The 19,597-nt window shown below is 34.3% G+C and overlaps 1 long non-coding RNA gene across 2 annotated transcripts; it reads right to left on the bottom strand.

Moving 5' to 3' along the window:
- Positions 1-6,862: 6,862 nt before the first annotated feature.
- LOC142529358 (uncharacterized) lies at positions 6,863-9,254 on the bottom strand. Of its 2 annotated transcripts, XR_012815887.1 has the most exons (5): positions 9,040-9,254; positions 8,860-8,945; positions 7,999-8,711; positions 7,449-7,577; positions 6,864-6,991 (listed from the first exon to the last, which is right to left on the bottom strand). It is a non-coding gene; the product is annotated as an uncharacterized LOC142529358 (long non-coding RNA). The 2 variants fall into 2 exon arrangements; XR_012815886.1 differs by having other exon boundaries at positions 6,863-7,577.
- Between the last annotated feature and the right edge of the window lie 10,343 nt (positions 9,255-19,597).

The following is a 19,597-nucleotide window of genomic DNA, read 5'->3' as shown; positions in this document are numbered from 1 at the left end:
CGACCCTTGAGTTGTTTCCTTTTTACCATTTATTTATTTGTTGATAATGTAATAATTGTTAGCAACTCTTTCCTCCTTGAGGTATTGTGTATTTAATCCAATGCTTTTGTATATAATAAATAAAATAAGAAAATAAAATATAATTTTAAAAATAAATAAATAAACTTTTGCTATGTTCCCTTCGGTTCTCTAATAAGCTAGAATTTTATATCTTTTAAAAAAGTTTGTAGGGCCGAGTGATTACCGCTTTACTAAAAGCTATAGCTAGTAGTAATAGTGCAACTCAAATCTTTTAAACCGCACAGCAGCTCAAGCACCACGATTCGATCACTTTACCAAATAGGGACAATTATTGCATCCAACAATCTCCCTCCCAATAATTACACTTCTTGCAATCAATGGGAATCGAACCTGTGACATTGGCTCTGATACCAATTGTAGGACCGAGTGCTTACCGTTTTACCAAAAGCTATAGCTGGTGGTATTGGTGCAACTCAAATCTTTTAAACCGCACAGCAGTTCAAACACCACGATTCGATCGTTCTACAAATCTGATACAATTATTACACCCAACAAAGTTTTAAAAATATTATAAACTTTAGGACAACAACGTGATTCCTTCACTGATATAATAAATTATTGTTAAAAAAATATGTTTTTATGAATTAATAACTCTTTCAAGAAACCAGATTTTATGTATATTTTATAATATAAAATTTTGCATGTATTATTTTTTTTGTCAAGGAATATTTGAGGGCACAAATGTCATTTGGTAATAGTTTGAGCTGGCATGCTTTTTTCCATCAGGCGTGGTCAAATTTAAACTTTTGGGTTTGATTATGATTCGCCCGGAATGTGGGGCCCACATGACACGTATTGCATGGGCGACGTGTCGCATTTTGTTAAACGTTGTCGCAATGAAAGTCTTTCGACAATTATGGCATAACACGGTAATCTCGTGGACCAGATTTTTATTTTTTATTTTTAAAAAAAGTCATGTTACAGGTATAGTTAAGATATTTTATATTATTTTTTTCCAAAAATAATATAGAATAAAAAATAATAATTAAATTCTGAGATTACTTTTGTAATTATAAGTCTCAGTGTAATATATGTATAGTCCCATGATTTTCTTTAAAATAAATATCAAAATAATTTTTTTGTTTCAGTTAAATTGATTAAAATTGAAAATAATACAAAATAATTGATTAAGACCATTAATTGTTCGATAATATAATCAAAAATAAAAACGTCTCACCAAGAGGCTACCTTTCAAGCCAATAGGTTAACCAAAATTTTAAAATTAGATTGAGAAAACATTTAATAATATTTTTTATAGGTGAAATATAATATTTTAGTATACACAAAAGCTTTTACGAGATCGTATCAGGAGTCAGTTTTGTGATACGGATCTCCTACCCGACTCAATACATGAAAAAATATTAATTTTTATGTTAAATATTACTTTACATTACAGACATGAAGCACTTCAATCCGTCCTACGTATATACATATGTTAAATCATCTCACAATTTACCTTTATTATATTATTTTAAAATTTTCACAAATAAACAATACTGTTAATAAAATTATATCTGTACAATTTTATGATGTCAATTTAAAAGTCACCCTACGCGCACGAAATATGGTTAGAATTACAAGCTATTATTTAAAATGTGATTGGTGAATATATTATGGTTGTATTCTTTAATATAAAGTCAAAGTTTGTATAAATTTATATACACAGAACTTGGACATTTAATAAAAAAAATGTATTTTATATTTTTATTCAAAATAATAATTGAGTCATAATGTCTACGTTTGGACAAAAATAAACAAGTGTGTTAATTTTAGGGTTTTCATCAGCCAAAAATTCATTTTAATGTCCAAATTAAATGGTTGAGGTCGAGTAATTAGTTTTGAAATCAGTGAAATTTTTCCATATTTTAATTCTAAAAAAAAATAGATTAACCGACATAATTTTTGTTTTTAAATATTTTCACAAAAAATCAATTTAAAATTGTCTGGTTATTTGTTGCTGGAAAAAAAAAAATTTCTTGGATATTCTATGAATTTCTAAAACATTGAAATATCTCCAATTTATTTCTGAGAGAGGATACAAAATATTTATGAACTTTTTTATAAAATATGAATGTAGTGATGACTGAAATTACATAATTTTCCTGTCTAGTTGCCTTTTAAAAACAAAAAAAACAAACTAATAGATTAATTTTTTGATATAGATTTTCATCTTGATCAAAAATATTATTTTCATATTAAAATGATTGTTTTTTATTTTAATTTTGGATTGATTGACCTGTCTCACGACAAGTAGATATATGATTAGACACTCTTTTTTACCCAAAATAAAAATATTGGATTATCTTATTGGAAAAGTAGGTGAACCGACGCATATCAAATCTCTCGAAATTTTCATGTCATAATATAATAATAAATAAATACATACAATTAACACACATCTTCCCATGTGCTAAGCTTAGCTAAATGTTAAAAATATATGTGCTTCTTTAATTAATAATTAGCTAATTATAAAATTTACAAAGAATAATCAAATTTATAATGATGATTATAGAAATATGATAATATATAACTCTCTACATAATATATTTTGTAGAACATGTCGTGATATGATCCAATTATTTAAAATTAAATCAATTAAAAAGTCGTCAACTTGTAAAAATATCAAGCACAGACACAAGCAGCACCACATAAATGTTCTATTCTTGGCCATGCTTGAACAACAGGCAATTATTATTATTATTATTTTTAATTTTATTTTGTTATTTTAAATATTAATTCTCCAGTCGACATGATAAATCTTTTAATATATCTTTTAGCTAACAGACAACCCACCTCTTTAATGCCCCTAATGGATTTTTTAAGCAATTGGCTCTTTTAATAACCACAAATTGGATCGAAGAAGAATGTGTTAGAATAAATGCTAACCACAGTTAGCGTAGAAACGAATTCATAGAGATAAAATAATAATTGAAATAAGTGTGATGTTTACAATATGACTATTGTGTAAAAGAAAGCAAAACCAAACCGAGGCATGTAGCGTGTATAATTTCCTTAAAACAGATTCGTCCTCTCCGGTATGTGCTTCGAGGTTTCAGCGGACGTCTGTTTTTCAGGATACAACGGAACAACCAACGGTGACTTAGCACGAGACACTACTACGACGAACTGAAAACGTACCTTTACTTTATCACCGAGATTTAACGGAGGCCAAATGGAAAGATAACAATATGAAATGCAAGAGAGCGCTTGAAAGAGATAAAGATTTTCATATATTTGAAATGAGGAAATGAGCACACTCGTAAATTTTCTTTCCGCAGCGCACATTGCACACTGCACAACTACAAGTTATTGAAAGTTCAAGATTATCCGTGGAAAAGAAATTTGCTTATGTATATGAGGTCGATTAAAAGACAAATCTCGAGAGAAACTATTATTGTTTATTGCGTAGAGAAATTGTGATAATTGGGTGTCTTTTAGGATGAATCTCTTATGTATCTTTTTCGAAAAAATAAATGTGTGAACATTAGGAAGAAGAAGTGGTACCTTTCGCCACAAGATTGGATGCACACCGACAATTTGTGTCAATTATTTCACCGTCTTTTCAATTTGAATTCGTTACTTGTTTCACATACAAAGATTGAAGATTCACATATTAGCCGGCCGAAACGCGAGACTTGTTTTATCGAGTACACATCTATTGAATTTATCATTTTCATTTGCTATAGCTTTTTCGAGAGCGGCAATCAATTGTTCTTGCAGTTTATATCGAGTCCAAAATTATGCACCACAAATTCCAAGTAGAGTGGTACGTACTATTATATGGAAGATTGTGTTCCTATAAATACATTGATCAAAACATGATACTTGGATTATCATGTGGTCTAAAGATTTGAATTATATAAATAACACAAAATTAAAACTTTTAATATACTTGATACCCCAATAAGGATTCGGGTCATCATTAACCCGGTTTATTACTTGGATAGTCCGAATCAAAACCACTTGCCGGGTACTCTCCTCAAATACCAGGGCATTACGCCTCTTCCCGAGCAATCATCTTCACAACCCGGGCTCTCGAGCCAATAGCCAGGATCTCAAGCAAACACCCGGGTACCCTACTACCCGGGCCACCTCGATAATTGCACCACACTTGAGTGTGATTGATACATGCCGTCTAATCTGTCAGAACCACTTGGGTTTGGAGTGTCCTAGAAGTCATCAGAAGCTACAAGTATGGGTAGTCGACTTGCCATACTTAGTAGGTGGCTCTAGGAATCGAGGTACCTACCCCATTTTCTACTATAAATAGCAGGTATTAATATCATTTATAGATTCTGAAATCCTTCAATTCTCAGGCACTTACATATTTATCAAATATTGCTTGTGTTCATCTGAAAACTTGCTGACTTTAGCATCGGAGTGGCTACGCCGGACACCCCTCCGGCGCTCATTCACGAGTTTCTTTCTTAGTTACAGGTGTTGTTGCAGCCACTACCTTCACTCAAATTCTCAAACACTATAAATTACTGATTTGATCTGTTGGAGTCCCTTACCCGGCTCATCCATTTCAGCAAGGTCACATCAATACTTATAAAAGTTTAGTCCTAAGTAAAATTTATATATATATATATATATATATATATATATAATATGAAAAAATAGAAGCAATAATCTGATTCATTGATCCTAATTAAACCAGCATGTGTGTGCATTTATTAGTCCTATTAATAAAGTTTGATAGCATTACGTTGTCCTACCATCTTACTTGCGTTGCCCATGCAACAAGTTCGTCTATGAAATAGAAAATTATGGGCAGCGAGATTGACAGATTGTGACCTTATTTATAATATGTCCATCTCAAAATAAATATTTTACTTTCTTTATTTATTTATTTTTAATATAATCCAAACATCATTGATCATTTTAGATGACTCTTTGTACAACTTTTTAATAAAAAGCTTGACGACACGTAGATAAATGACTAAAATTAATATATTTGTTATGAGTACAACTTATTTTTTTTGAAATTATTCAAACAGATGGTTTAACATGGCTTCAATTATTAAAAACAAGTGTTTTAAAAAGCGTTAAAGTGGTACGCGGGTGGTCACCTACCGCCTAGTTTCTAGGAGGGTTAGGCGATTTTTTTAAACCTAAATATCTAATTATTCTTGATAATCATCATATTATCCAATAATTCATCTATATCGAATCAAACTCAAAATCAATGATATATTCATCATCTTTTTTCGATACAAATTGATTGAAAAATATGTCGAACAATCTTTTTAGAAAAAGTAAATTTTTAGAAAATAGAAAGTTCTATATATTAAAATAGATGGACGCCTCTCATATGGATCATTTTTCTAAACATTGGGGTGGTGAGCGACAGCCCAATGCCTAGACGACACTTTTTAAAACAGTAATTTAAAAACTAAGAGCATTTCTACTGCATCAGACTTAAGAATTAATAATATTTTGATAAATTTTAATTGGATATTACTATCTGAACTCAAATCCTACTCAATAAAGATGTCTCACCTATGATGCCTGAGGCTGAATAGAGTGAGAATGATCACTGGAGTCAGGAGATTGAACGATCAAAGAGCAACTTCGGGCTAACTTTTGGTGGAAAAGGATATGAATGAACTGATTATATATTAGAATGAAATAGATTTCAAAACTGTACACGTAACAGATTATATAGTTGATCAAAGTACTTTAAAAAATTTAATAGACACTATTAATATTAGTAATGTGTATCTTCTTTTCGAAAATACAAAACTTAGAAAATCAAAGCTAAGTGTGTTTCGTTTATAGAAATTTTAGGATGAGTAATCTCTGATATGTTCATGTGAATGATAACATAATTACGTTGGGAAAACACATATTAATATATGGAGACATCAGTCAATCCGCGATCTACGTCTCCCACTACATACATGCATATATATATATATATATACACACACACTTATTTAGAAAAATAACTCAATATAATCATTGTGCTTTTAAATAATAATAATAATTTACAAATGTACTTTGTTTGGTGCATGCAAGAAAGGTGAAGGAAGGGAAAGGGTGTCGTTTTCTTTTGTTTCCTATGATCAGCATCAACTTTACAACTTTAAGCCAACACAACCTCCCCTCAACTACTCCACTCGTTCTTCCCACACTTTTTTTTTTAAAAAATGAAATAAAAAATTTACAAGTAGTTTCTACTTTTAGCCAACACAAATTTGTTTCAACATAATGATATAAAAAAATCGATGTAGCAAATAAAATAACTCAATCACGAGGATTAAATTATATCACTACAAAAAAATAGACCTATAGTGATGGGAAATATCATCATTAAATATTCAAAACCCATAGTTAAATACTTTTAATGACGGAGAATTTCCCGTCATGGACCGTCGTTATTGCCCTCCTAGGTAAAGGTAATTAATGATGGGAACGACGTCCCGTCATTATTGTTTTAGCATATTTAGTGACGAGATTTTACCATCATTAAAACTAATTTAAATGACGAAAAATTTCGTCATTATAATACCATTTGCCTCTCATTAAATAATTTTTTAATACAATATACATCTTCATTATATCATCATTTACCCCTCACTAAAAATAGATTCAACAATAAAATTATCCCTCATTAAATTATTAATTACCCTCAGTAAAAAATATTTTAAATTATGATGAAATTTATAAAAAAAAATTATATTAATTTGTCATTATATTAAAAGATGACATTACTAATAAAATATGAATTCTTGAACAAATAATTTTGTTGAACAAATATTTTATAAAAACAACTGCATCAGCATCTATTCATATATTCAAAATATACGAACTATCAAGTAATAATTTTTTAATCTATCAATGCTTGAATTCTTCTTTGAAGTACCATCCGATTAAGGAAACCTATTAAGTCCCGTCAGTGTGACATCTGTAAAATATAAATAGGAAAAGTCAATTAAAATAAAAATGTACTCAAATGATCAAATACCCAGATCCACTTCATGCAACAGTTTATATCAAAATATATTGAAAATAAAGTTAAATATTTTAAAGAAACAATAAGAAATATTCCTTCCTGGACTATCTTATGCTTCCAACAATTTCAACTTTCATCAGACTCAAATGGCTACTTAACATCAGCATCATGGTCTTGACAACAGAAATTGAATGGATATAAAACATTGAAACAATTTACTTGCCAAGCAAAGATGGGCCAAAACTAACTGCCATAAAAACAAGCTTAACCCACTTATTCATTGCTCAGCAGCACTGACTGAATAAATTTTTATGAGTCACAAGTTAATTCAGAGAGATACCCAATTAGTTCATCTAGCAGCACTGAATGAATAAATTTTTATGAGTCACAAGTTCATTAAGAGAGATACCCAATTAGTTCATCTGGAGAAGAAAGACTAAGTGACTGTAGAATATAATTTGTAAGCATGGTCGCTGGACCACGACCATCACGAGCCTTCACCACCGCGGTTAATCCTTTAGCAGCAATTCCATAATCACTGAAGACAAAAAAAAAAGCCAATCAAAACATCGATTGCAACATGAATGTGCATGGACATCATAAAACTTACTCTAAATTAAATTTCAATGCTTTGGTCCCTACAACATGGATATAAATATTGCTCGTCTTTTTTACCCCAAATGAGTTCTTAAAGGCACATTTAATAATTAGAAACTGACCAGGAAGGACGTAAGCAACGAAGAACTTACTTAAAAATCATATCCTTATTATGCAGAAATATCATATTCATATGAATTCAACTTTTCCGACTCTAGAAGAAGAGAGAATTATATTAAAACATATTATTAATCTAATAGATGCATAATATAACAAAGGTATGTTCTTTGTTCATTACCTACGACAATGTTTCATCAAAAACTTTGTTTCTAATTTCGGTTACTAATTCATGTCGATTTTACCTGCCCCAATCACCTAATACAAGTCCTCACCAGCAGCACGAGCTTCTCTTCCATCCTCAGTGCGCGGTTCAGGTCGCAAAATCATCAACGATTCAAGCTACCTTTGATCATAAAAAATCTCACAAAGACGAGAGGTCGCAAAATCACCAACGAAACAGGGAAAACTTAAGGCTTCAAATCCTTACTCAATACACTTCAAAGAACCAAGAAAAACGAAGCCCAAAAGCTCACCTAAAATGAAGAAGAAGTAGCGTGCGCTGGGTCGCAAATTGCACAATAAATCCAACAATAATCTATATCCCAAACTAAACTCGATATTCGACTATAACATTCAAAAATATCCAACAAGTCATTTAAAGTTCCAACTTTTCAAATCAACCAATTTATCGGCTAATCCCGCTCCAAATAAATTCCAACAGCTTTAATAAACAACATATTATCATAATTCCCCAATACGCATAATAGTTCCAATAATTATTCATTACAAAATTGAAATCCCAACTTCGATTAAAATATCGAATTAATCAACAATTTCAATTTAAATTTCCAACTTTTCAACAATATGATTTTATTTACTAAATATTTTCCAAATCAAATCCAAAAATTCCAAACATCAACTAAATAATCACAATTCTCAAAATAATTGCACAATTAATTCGATACTAATTTATAAACTCGTCAAATTATACCTCAAAGCTTTCCAACAATCGAACCTACAATATAAACCCAATATCAATATAACGCATTACAATCGACGAACACGAATTAAATCGAAGCGGATAAAAATCCAAAATTTAGCAGCCTACTAAACCGAACAAAAGATGGAATTTTGGACTCGAAAATCGCAAGATCAAAGCTTACTCTAGTCACTAGCTGTCTCGAGACGGTAACCCACCGGGAACACGTCGGAATTACTGTTCACGAGCTGAAAAATGGGCTAGAAAAGGCTGGAATTACAGGGGAAAAACAAACCGACATACTAAGCTTCAAATCCCTACAAAAAGACAACAAATGAACCAAGAAAGCGAACCAAAAGCTCACCGAAAATTGGAGGAAGAACACGCACCGAGCAGCTCGCTACATGACTCGTTGTAGCTCAACTTTCACTCGATTCAAGCCCTAATCGAGTTCCTGGGGTCAAGGCTTACCTGCTGCGGTGGCCGGAGCTCTGGTTTAGGCAACACGGTGATGGTTGGATGAGGAGGAAGGTGGCCGACGGGATGCAGAGGAAAGGGTTTGGCTTTTTTTTTGGGCTTTTTATTCCTTTCTTCTTTTCATACACAAAAATATATACCCAACTATACTATGAGGGGAATTATTAATTTTAATTCAAAAAATGACGGAACTAGTTATCTATCGTTACGAAAATAAGAATTCATTACTAATAATTCAACTATTTAACCATATTTTTTTTACCCTCATAAAAACATCAAAAAAATACTCTTTTAATGACCACTTTTGTATACCCTCATTAAGTTTTTGTCATTATTGATCAAATTTCTTGTAGTGTATAGGTCGTTCAAGTGTTTGTTTCATGTGATCATTGTGAAACATATAAGTAAATCATATAACAATCATGCTAAATTAGTAAGAATTTGACTGAAAATTTAAGCGAAATCGTACTTTAAATCATAATTGTTGGGGATTGATATCGAGTATAGAGGGGGGATGAATAAACTCGTTCCTTTGTTGAACGTTTTTGTAAAGGATGTTAGAATCCTGTTAGAGATTTTAGCTAATCTTGTTCGAATAAATACTCAGCAGATCACAATAATAAGTGCGGAAACGATCTGATGATATGAGAGTGAAAACAGTAAAACAGTATGCAATGGAACAGTGTTTGTTTCTCGAAGTTCGAAGGTAAAATCTTCTACGTCTCCCCTTCTTCTGTTTCCAGAAGGTATCACTAAAAGACTTTGGTTTTTACAGTACAACACTTGTAAACACCCACTTGAGTAGGACTTATCCTTCGCCTACTGAAACTCTTAGTTTCACACAACACAAACTAATATAGCAAAGTTCTGAAAAGACTCTTTTCAGATTACAGACTCTTCTCAACAAGATATAGTAAAGTGTATAGCTTGTGAAGAGGTGAAGAAACAGCAGCACAAAATAATCTCAAAAGATCAGATGTCTATTATAAAGCGTGTGCTGCTTTTCTGTATGTTGAGCTTGAAGATAAATAGTAGTTGTTGATAGCTCAAACTAGCGTTAGAATAATCGTTGCGTTGATAATGATAATAACCTTCTTTTCTATAAAGAATTGACCCTTATATATAGAAAACTTTGAATCCAACGTCTATAATAAAAAACGGCTTCTGAGACTCTTGAGTAGGATCAGCTTTAGTACCTAAAAAAGGTCCTGCAGAAAGCTTCAGAGTAATCAGTCTTGTTTCATGCCAAAACTAGTAAGGAGCGTTAAATGTCTTTGTACATCACTAATGATGCAATTAATGCTAGTAATAGGTAAAATAACGGTAAAATTTAAGACTTTAACGATCAAACAAAAGACGTTAAGATCTTATAAGTTATGCTTATGCTTTTCTAAGTTCTAAGTCTGCTTTAATAAGCCGAGTTCTGCTTCTGGTTTTCTAAGTCATTAACTATTCGAAAAGTACTGCTTTGTTAAAGCGATACGAGGGCTTCTGTTTTTATACTGTCTTCTGATTTTAGCTAACACGACCTACTGATTTTAACTCTCATCACCACAATTAAATTAAGTCTAACAATTTCCCTCTTTGTGGTGATGCCAAAACCTAGTAGTTAGTAAAGATGAAGAACAACAGTTATATCGAAAAGCAGATAGCAAATATAACAACATAATTGATAAGTAACTTAAAAAAAAAGTTTATGAGAGTTTAATCATCAATTCCGATGTCTCTGAACATCGTTTCCTCATCCCGAGGATCATGGTTTCTGAAAGAAGATTCTGCATGATGTCCTCTAGTTCTGCCTTTTTCTGTCCTACCTTCTGTTTCCCTCTTTTTGGCATCAATGGCTTGAACTCGAGAAAGTAAATCATCCATTCGGCCAGTAAGAGCAATAATGTCATGATTCAGCATCTCCAGAATAGGTGCTTGATTCGAGACTCGATCATTATGATCATGAATAGATTGAGATTGGGGCTCAATCTTGGCATCAATAGTTTCAAGCCTCGAATCCATAGCTTCAATTTTTGTGGAGACTGAGCGAATAGTTGAATCATGATCAGAGACATTCTTCATTATATCAGCTCATCCAATCAAGATGTTCCCCTGACTTGAGAGAACAGTCTGTCGAAAAATACTGGTTTCAACATGTAACTTGGCCATTGATCCTGCCGTGCGAGTAACCTCTTTGGAGATGCGGTCATGGAAGAATTTTGTGGCGCTAACCTCACCAGCATGTTCGAAGGACAACTGTTTAACAATCTCCAAAAGATTGTTCAGATTTCTTTGGAGAATGTCTAAATGAAACTCAAGATCAAATTGCTCTTCCAGGGATGGAGTTCTTTCGAGCATACGTTGTATAATCTCCGCAAGACGAGCGATGCGAATAGGAGAATCAGCAGGAGGGACAATAAAAGCGGTAGAAGGGGCATCTTCTGGTAGAGCAGTAGATGGTTCGGCAGAATTTCCTTCAGGAGCAGTAGAATGTACATGTTCTGCTCTATATTCTGGTTGGGGCACAACAGCAACTATGTCAGTGGATTCCAGAGGTTTAACAACTGGATTAGATTCAGATGAGTAATCCAATAGAGCTTCCGTTTCTACTTGATGTTCAGCAGAGAATCTCTCCAAGTTTGGCAATGATAAGGATTAAACATCATCTGATTCTTCCATAGTCTGGTTTGCTGGTTGAGCTTCTTGGTTACCTTCTGGAATTTCCAATTCAGCAACCTGAGGTGCTGCTGGTGCAGTAGTAGATAGGACAATTTATTGAATAACTTCATCTACTGATGCCAACTCATGAACCGAAACCTGAGATGAAGATTTGGTAGGCAATATCAGCGATGCAGGAGTACTGGAAACCTTAGCTTCTGAAGGAGCTGTGCAACACTTGTAAACACCCACTTGAGTAGGACTTATCCTTCGCCTACTGAAACTCTTAGTTTCACACAACACAAACTAATATAGCAAAGTTCTGAAAAGACTCTTTTCAGATTACAGACTCTTCTCAACAAGATATAGTAAAGTGTATAGCTTGTGAAGAGGTGAAGAAACAGCAGCACAAAATAATCTCAAAAGATCAGATGTCTATTATAAAGCGTGTGCTGCTTTTCTGTATGTTGAGCTTGAAGATAAATAGTAGTTGTTGATAGCTCAAACTAGCGTTAGAATAATCGTTGCGTTGATAATGATAATAACCTTCTTTTCTATAAAGAATTGACCCTTATATATAGAAAACTTTGAATCCAACGTCTATAATAAAAAACGGCTTCTGAGACTCTTGAGTAGGATCAGCTTTAGTACCTAAAAAAGGTCCTGCAGAAAGCTTCAGAGTAATCAGTCTTGTTTCATGCCAAAACTAGTAAGGAGCGTTAAATGTCTTTGTACATCACTAATGATGCAATTAATGCTAGTAATAGGTAAAATAACGGTAAAATTTAAGACTTTAACGATCAAACAAAAGACGTTAAGATCTTATAAGTTATGCTTATGCTTTTCTAAGTTCTAAGTCTGCTTTAATAAGCCGAGTTCTGCTTCTGGTTTTCTAAGTCATTAACTATTCGAAAAGTACTGCTTTGTTAAAGCGATACGAGGGCTTCTGTTTTTATACTGTCTTCTGATTTTAGCTAACACGACCTACTGATTTTAACTCTCATCACCACAATTAAATTAAGTCTAACAATTTCCCTCTTTGTGGTGATGCCAAAACCTAGTAGTTAGTAAAGATGAAGAACAACAGTTATATCGAAAAGCAGATAGCAAATATAACAACATAATTGATAAGTAACTTAAAAAAAAAGTTTATGAGAGTTTAATCATCAATTCCGATGTCTCTGAACATCGTTTCCTCATCCCGAGGATCTTGGTTTCTGAAAGAAGATTCTGCATGATGTCCTCTAGTTCTGCCTTTTTCTGTCCTACCTTCTGTTTCCCTCTTTTTGGCATCAATGGCTTGAACTCGAGAAAGTAAATCATCCATTCGGCCAGTAAGAGCAATAATGTCATGATTCAGCATCTCCAGAATAGGTGCTTGATTCGAGACTCGATCATTATGATCATGAATAGATTGAGATTGGGGCTCAATCTTGGCATCAATAGTTTCAAGCCTCGAATCCATAGCTTCAATTTTTGTGGAGACTGAGCGAATAGTTGAATCATGATCAGAGACATTCTTCATTATATCAGCTCATCCAATCAAGATGTTCCCCTGACTTGAGAGAACAGTCTGTCGAAAAATACTGGTTTCAACATGTAACTTGGCCATTGATCCTGCCGTGCGAGTAACCTCTTTGGAGATGCGGTCATGGAAGAATTTTGTGGCGCTAACCTCACCAGCATGTTCGAAGGACAACTGTTTAACAATCTCCAAAAGATTGTTCAGATTTCTTTGGAGAATGTCTAAATGAAACTCAAGATCAAATTGCTCTTCCAGGGATGGAGTTCTTTCGAGCATACGTTGTATAATCTCCGCAAGACGAGCGATGCGAATAGGAGAATCAGCAGGAGGGACAATAAAAGCGGTAGAAGGGGCATCTTCTGGTAGAGCAGTAGATGGTTCGGCAGAATTTCCTTCAGGAGCAGTAGAATGTACATGTTCTGCTCTATATTCTGGTTGGGGCACAACAGCAACTATGTCAGTGGATTCCAGAGGTTTAACAACTGGATTAGATTCAGATGAGTAATCCAATAGAGCTTCCGTTTCTACTTGATGTTCAGCAGAGAATCTCTCCAAGTTTGGCAATGATAAGGATTAAACATCATCTGATTCTTCCATAGTCTGGTTTGCTGGTTGAGCTTCTTGGTTACCTTCTGGAATTTCCAATTCAGCAACCTGAGGTGCTGCTGGTGCAGTAGTAGATAGGACAATTTATTGAATAACTTCATCTACTGATGCCAACTCATGAACCGAAACCTGAGATGAAGATTTGGTAGGCAATATCAGCGATGCAGGAGTACTGGAAACCTTAGCTTCTGAAGGAGCTGTGCTCCTTTCCTCAACTGGCTTAATTTTGAGAAAGTCTGGGACATCACCTATTAGGTACTGTAAGGGCTCTCCAAATGCCTGTTTTTGATCAAGAAGTTGCTCATTCATCAATCGCAAACGATCAGTCAAAATTTTAATCACATTCTGATCCAGAGCAGCAGTAGGATTCTTGTCATCAAAATTTGACTTCAAGGTCTTCAAAACAGAATCCAGATTCTGGCATTTGAGTTGCTCAAAAATTTAATTTCGTCTGTTCATTGTCTCAATCACATTATCAGTCGTAGCAGCAGCAAAGACTTTCTTTTCATTATTCACCATTTTTTCATAGGCACCTGGTGCTCTTAGATATGTGATTAGATGGAAAACTCTAACCTTTAGCCAATCATCAAAGAAAATAATATCCTCACTAGCAGATTTTTCTATCTCCTCCATGTGAAGATCAATGGCAGTTAGAACGGATGATTTGGCGCCATGAATTTGTGGTTCTTCCACGAGTTTTCATTTGCCTTTATATCTGATGATGATGCAGGCAGCACATGTCTAAAAGTAGAAGACCCTGCAGTAGTTTCTCTAATAACAACTCTAGAAGCAGGTCTGAGAGTCTGAAAAGAAGTAGAGGTTGTGGTAGTGGGGATGGCTGCTAGTTTTGAGACGGGGATGGATTCTGGTTTGGATGAGGTAGCTTCTGGAAACACTTGTCTCCGAGGGACAATGTCAAGATCAGCAACAGCTGCTGTTTTCTTGAGGTGAATGGTGGTTCTGGATTTCTTATTGCTGGGTGTGGCTAGGAGTGAGGCTTCGGTGTGAGCAGCAGACTCTTCAGATATGGTTTTGTCTGAGTCAGTCACAACGACTACTCTCTTCCTCTTGATTTTCTTCTGAGGCGCTAGAGCCTCAGTTTGAGTGTCGCCGATCTCCTTTTTTAGGGTAACAAACTCAGCCACAGTTGGCTTAGGCCTTAGAGCAAGTACATTATCAGCATCGGCCATTGTGACATAAGAAGCATCATGTTCAGAAGTAAGTGAAAAACCAGCATCCTTCAACATCATGCTGATCTGAACAGCGAAACCAGTACCCTTTCTTAAAATCATATCCTTCATTATTCTGAAAAAAAATCGGCTCTAGTCCACTTTAATGTCAGAGGTGATAGCTACCATCGCTTGAACTTTTTCTTTGGTCAGTTTGTCAAACGTACCAGCTTTGACCAGTAGCGCCTTTGCCACGATATCGGCAAGTACTTGATATTCCATTTTCAGAAGCTTCTTGAAACAAGAGGGAGAGAGTTCCTCTCCAGAAGCTGAGAAAGTGATGAGGGAAGTGGACATCTTCGCCTTAGAAATATTTGAAAAATCAGAAGTACCTGAGAATGGGAGAAAGAAAGTTGACCCCAGCAGTGCATCATCAATGGTAATAGATGCATCTCCCTGGGAGTAAATGATCTTCCCATCCTCAATGGTTGCTTTAGCATAGAAGTCCAGGAGGGTTGTCTTGTAGATGATTGCAGGGACTTCCAGAAATCTCCTGAGACCAGATTTTTCGATGGCCTTGAACATCTTAACAAGATTCTCATCTTTGATGGTCAGAACCGATGCAAAGTTAACTTGATAAGCGTTGAGAGTATAAGCTCCAGCTATTTCTGTAAATAAGATGAATACGAAGTAGATTCTGTAGGAGAGATGAATGCGAGAGAAAGCAGTAGCTAGTAAGCAATAGTCTGAAATTGTAAAAAGTTGAAATGAGAGAGAAGAGACGGTGAATATACAAAATGTACAGTCGTCAGTGTAAACATAAGGACACGTGTCAATATGTTTACGGTTGGTTTTTGAAAAGTTAAAAGATGAGTGTCAGGTACGCCAAAGTTTTGAAATACAATAAAAAAAAGGCGGCTGTCCAAGCGGTTACTAAAAGAAATCAGAAGAGAGTTTTTCGTTTTATGATAATGTCTACTAAAAATTATAAAGAACTAAAATATATCCAACATCTTGATAAAAACTAGTAGACACATTGTTATATCGAAAAGACACATCTCCTTCTGCTTTTGACAAGGCACGGAAATATCAGTCAATAATATTCCCCCTAAATTAATGCGAATGAACAAATATTAAATGAGAAGATTCGAGATCTGAGGGAATGACAGATGACTTTTGATATTCGTGCATGATGTGAACAATCGAGTGACTTTTTAGCTTCCCCAAGGCTCTATAAATACCTGCAAACACGCAAACTAAGTCATTTACACATAAAACAAATAAATTCAAATGGATAGTGCAACCATTCTCTCGGAGTCTTCTCCTGAGTCGGATGTAGCAGAGGAGTTCCAGAGGCAACTTTCGACGTCTCGTAAGAAGATGTTTGAATGTATCATTCTCCAAGAGATGAAGAATTGGAAGAAATTCCTTGAACTGTAATCTGAATAATCAGTTAGATTAATCAAAATTATTAGAAGGACTAAGCTGCGGAATTATCTCTTTCACAAACCACAATCATGCAAAGAGAGGGGGATGATTCCAGCAAGTCCTAATTAGGTTATCCTCTGTAACTTCTCAGTACTGCTGATATCAAAAATTTTAATAGCTAAGACAATGTAATGCATCTGGTTTTATGAATAAAATATTCCATTTTGTCATATCTCTTGTTTATCTACTATTTTTACTTATTGCATAAAAGAAAACAGAAGATAGTAAACAGTAGTTAAGATAAATCAATTAAACCGAGAACATTACGAAAATAAGAAAACTTATTCTCAGGCAGAGGCTTTGTAAAGATATCTGCTGCTTGTTGATCAGTAAGGACATATTCCAGACGAATGTCCTTCTTCTGCACATGATCTCTAATAAAATGATGTCTGATATTAATGTGCTTCGTTCTGGAATGAAGTATTGGATTATGTGTAATTGCTATAGCACTGATATTGTCACAGAATATAGACGATTCAGAGGTTTGAACTTCATAATCCTTAAGCTGTTGTTGCATCCAAAGTAATTGAGAGTAGCAACTTCCAGCAGCAAGGTATTCTGCTTCTGCAATAGACATGGCTATGGAAGTCTGTTTTTACTGAATCGGGAGATCAACCTATCACCAAGAAATTGACAAAAACCACTGGTGCTTTTTCTATCCAGTTTGCAACCTGCATAGTCAGCATCTGAATATCCAGTAAGATTGAAAGAAGAATCATTGGGATACCATAGGCCGATATTTTGAGCACCCTTTAGATATTTCAGTATTCGTTTAGCAGTAATATAATGTGATTGCTTAGGGTTAGATTGAAATCTTGCACAAATACAAACAACAAACATAATATTAGGTCTACTGGCAGTAAGATATAACAAGGAGCCAATACGACCACGATACTGAGTTACCTATACTGAAATTTCATTTTCATCTTTATCAAGTTTAGTAGATGAGCTCATTGGTGTGGAAGCAACAAAGCATGTTTCCTATGACAAACTTTTTCAGTAGTTCTTTAGTGTACTTAGCCTGATTTATGAAGATTTTTGTATCAAGTTGCTTGATCTGTAGTCCTAGGAAGAATTTCAATTCTCCCATTATACTCATTTCAAATTGATCCTGCATTATCTTAGCAAACTTTTCACACAATTTGGGGTTAGTTGATCCAAAGATTGATGACACAAAATATGCTTATTCCTAACTAATGTAAATAAAGTCTTGTCTACTGTGTCGATTGTAAAATCATGATTGACAAGAAATTGTGAGAGAGTTTCATACCAAGCCTTAGATGCCTGTTTCAGATCATACAAGGCTTTGTGTAATTTAAAAACATGATGCGGTAAGAAATGATCAATAAAACCTGGAGGTTGTTCAACATAGACTTCTTCTTGCAGTAGACTATTTAGAAAAGCACTTTTCACATCCATCTGATAATCTTTGAAGTTCTTGAAAGCAGCAAAGGCTTTGAATATTCTGATTGCTTCAAGCCTTGTTACTGGTGCATAGGTCTCATCATATTATATTCCTTCTTCTTATCTGAAACCTTGAGCCACCAGTCTTTCTTTATTTCTAACAACAATACCTTCTTCATTTAGCTTGTTTCTAATACCCATCGAGTTCCAATAACTGCTTGATGAGATGGTCTAGGTACAAGAAACCACACTTCATTTATTTTAAATTTATTCAGATTTTCTTGCATAGCTTCAATCCAACTGGGATCCCGAAGAGCTTCTTCAATCTTCTTTGGTTTATCCTGAGAGATAAAAGCAGCATGCATATATTCATTAATCATTTGCCTTCTGGTTCTTAATGGAGCTGCTGAATTACCAATAACCAAAGATGGGGGGTGAGATTTTCTCCAAACAAAAGGGTTTAAAGAAATTTTTTCCTGGTTTGATGAATTCGGATCATGCTCAGCTAAAGCAGTAGCAGGTTCTGGAATGTCAACTTCTGGTTCTGGTATGTCCTATTTCTGAACAATTGGTTCTACCAGAGGAATGTCTTGTTCTGGATTTTGAGCATCTTTGACACTTGATTCTGCATCATCTTCACTATCCAGTTTCAGATGAATTCTGTCTAACCTGTTACTTAGGTTTGACACGTTAGAAATTCCAAGGGCACACTATCTTCATCAAAAGCAACATGAATAGATTGTTCAACATTGAGAGTTCTATTATTGAAAATTCTGAATGCTTTGCTTACTGCTGAATATCCAAGAAATAGTCCAGCATCTGATTTTGAATCAAATGCAGATAAATAATTTTTGTCATTATTATGCACAAAGCATCTGCAACCAAATACATGAAAATATGATACATTAAGCTTACTCCCTTTCCATATCTCATATGAGGTCTGATTGTGCCTTTTGTTGATCATGGTTCTGTTTTGTGTGTAACATGCTGTATTGATTGCTTTTGCCCAGAAGCGCTGAGAGATGTCTGCATCTGCTATCATTGTTCTAGCAGCTTCTTTAAGAGTTCTGTTTCTCCTCTCAGCTACTCCATTTTGTTGAGGCGTTTTGGCAGCTCAATATTCATGATGTATACCTTGTTCATCCAAATAAAACTCAAGAATCTTGTTAGTACACTCAGTTCCCCGATCAATTCTGATTTTGATGACAGAAACAGATTTTTCATTTTGAATCTTTTTCAGAAGCTTGATCAGGAGGCAACTGGTTTGATCTTTTCCAGCAAGAAATATCACCCAAGTAAATCTAGAAAAGTCATCGACAAAAACAAGAGTATATTTCATTCCCCCTAAGCTCATGATAGGGATTGGACCAAATAAGTCCATATGCAATAATTCTAAACATCTTGATGTTGATTTACCACCTTTATTCTTAAAGCTAGATCTTACTTGTTTGCCAAGTTGACATGCAGAACAAACATGATTCTTAACGAAATAAATATCAGGTAAACCATCAACTATGTTCTGCTTCTTGAGATTATTGATTGACTTGAAGTTCAGATGATTCAATCTCTTGTGCCATAGCCAATGTTTATCACTAAGGGAGGCAACT

The sequence above is a fragment of the Primulina tabacum genome, chromosome 16 (assembly GCF_025594145.1).
Source record: "Primulina tabacum isolate GXHZ01 chromosome 16, ASM2559414v2, whole genome shotgun sequence".
NCBI classification, from domain to species: Eukaryota; Viridiplantae; Streptophyta; class Magnoliopsida; order Lamiales; family Gesneriaceae; genus Primulina; species Primulina tabacum.
Note: the sequence above shows the minus strand (reverse complement) of the source record. Positions and strands in the feature narration are given on the sequence as shown.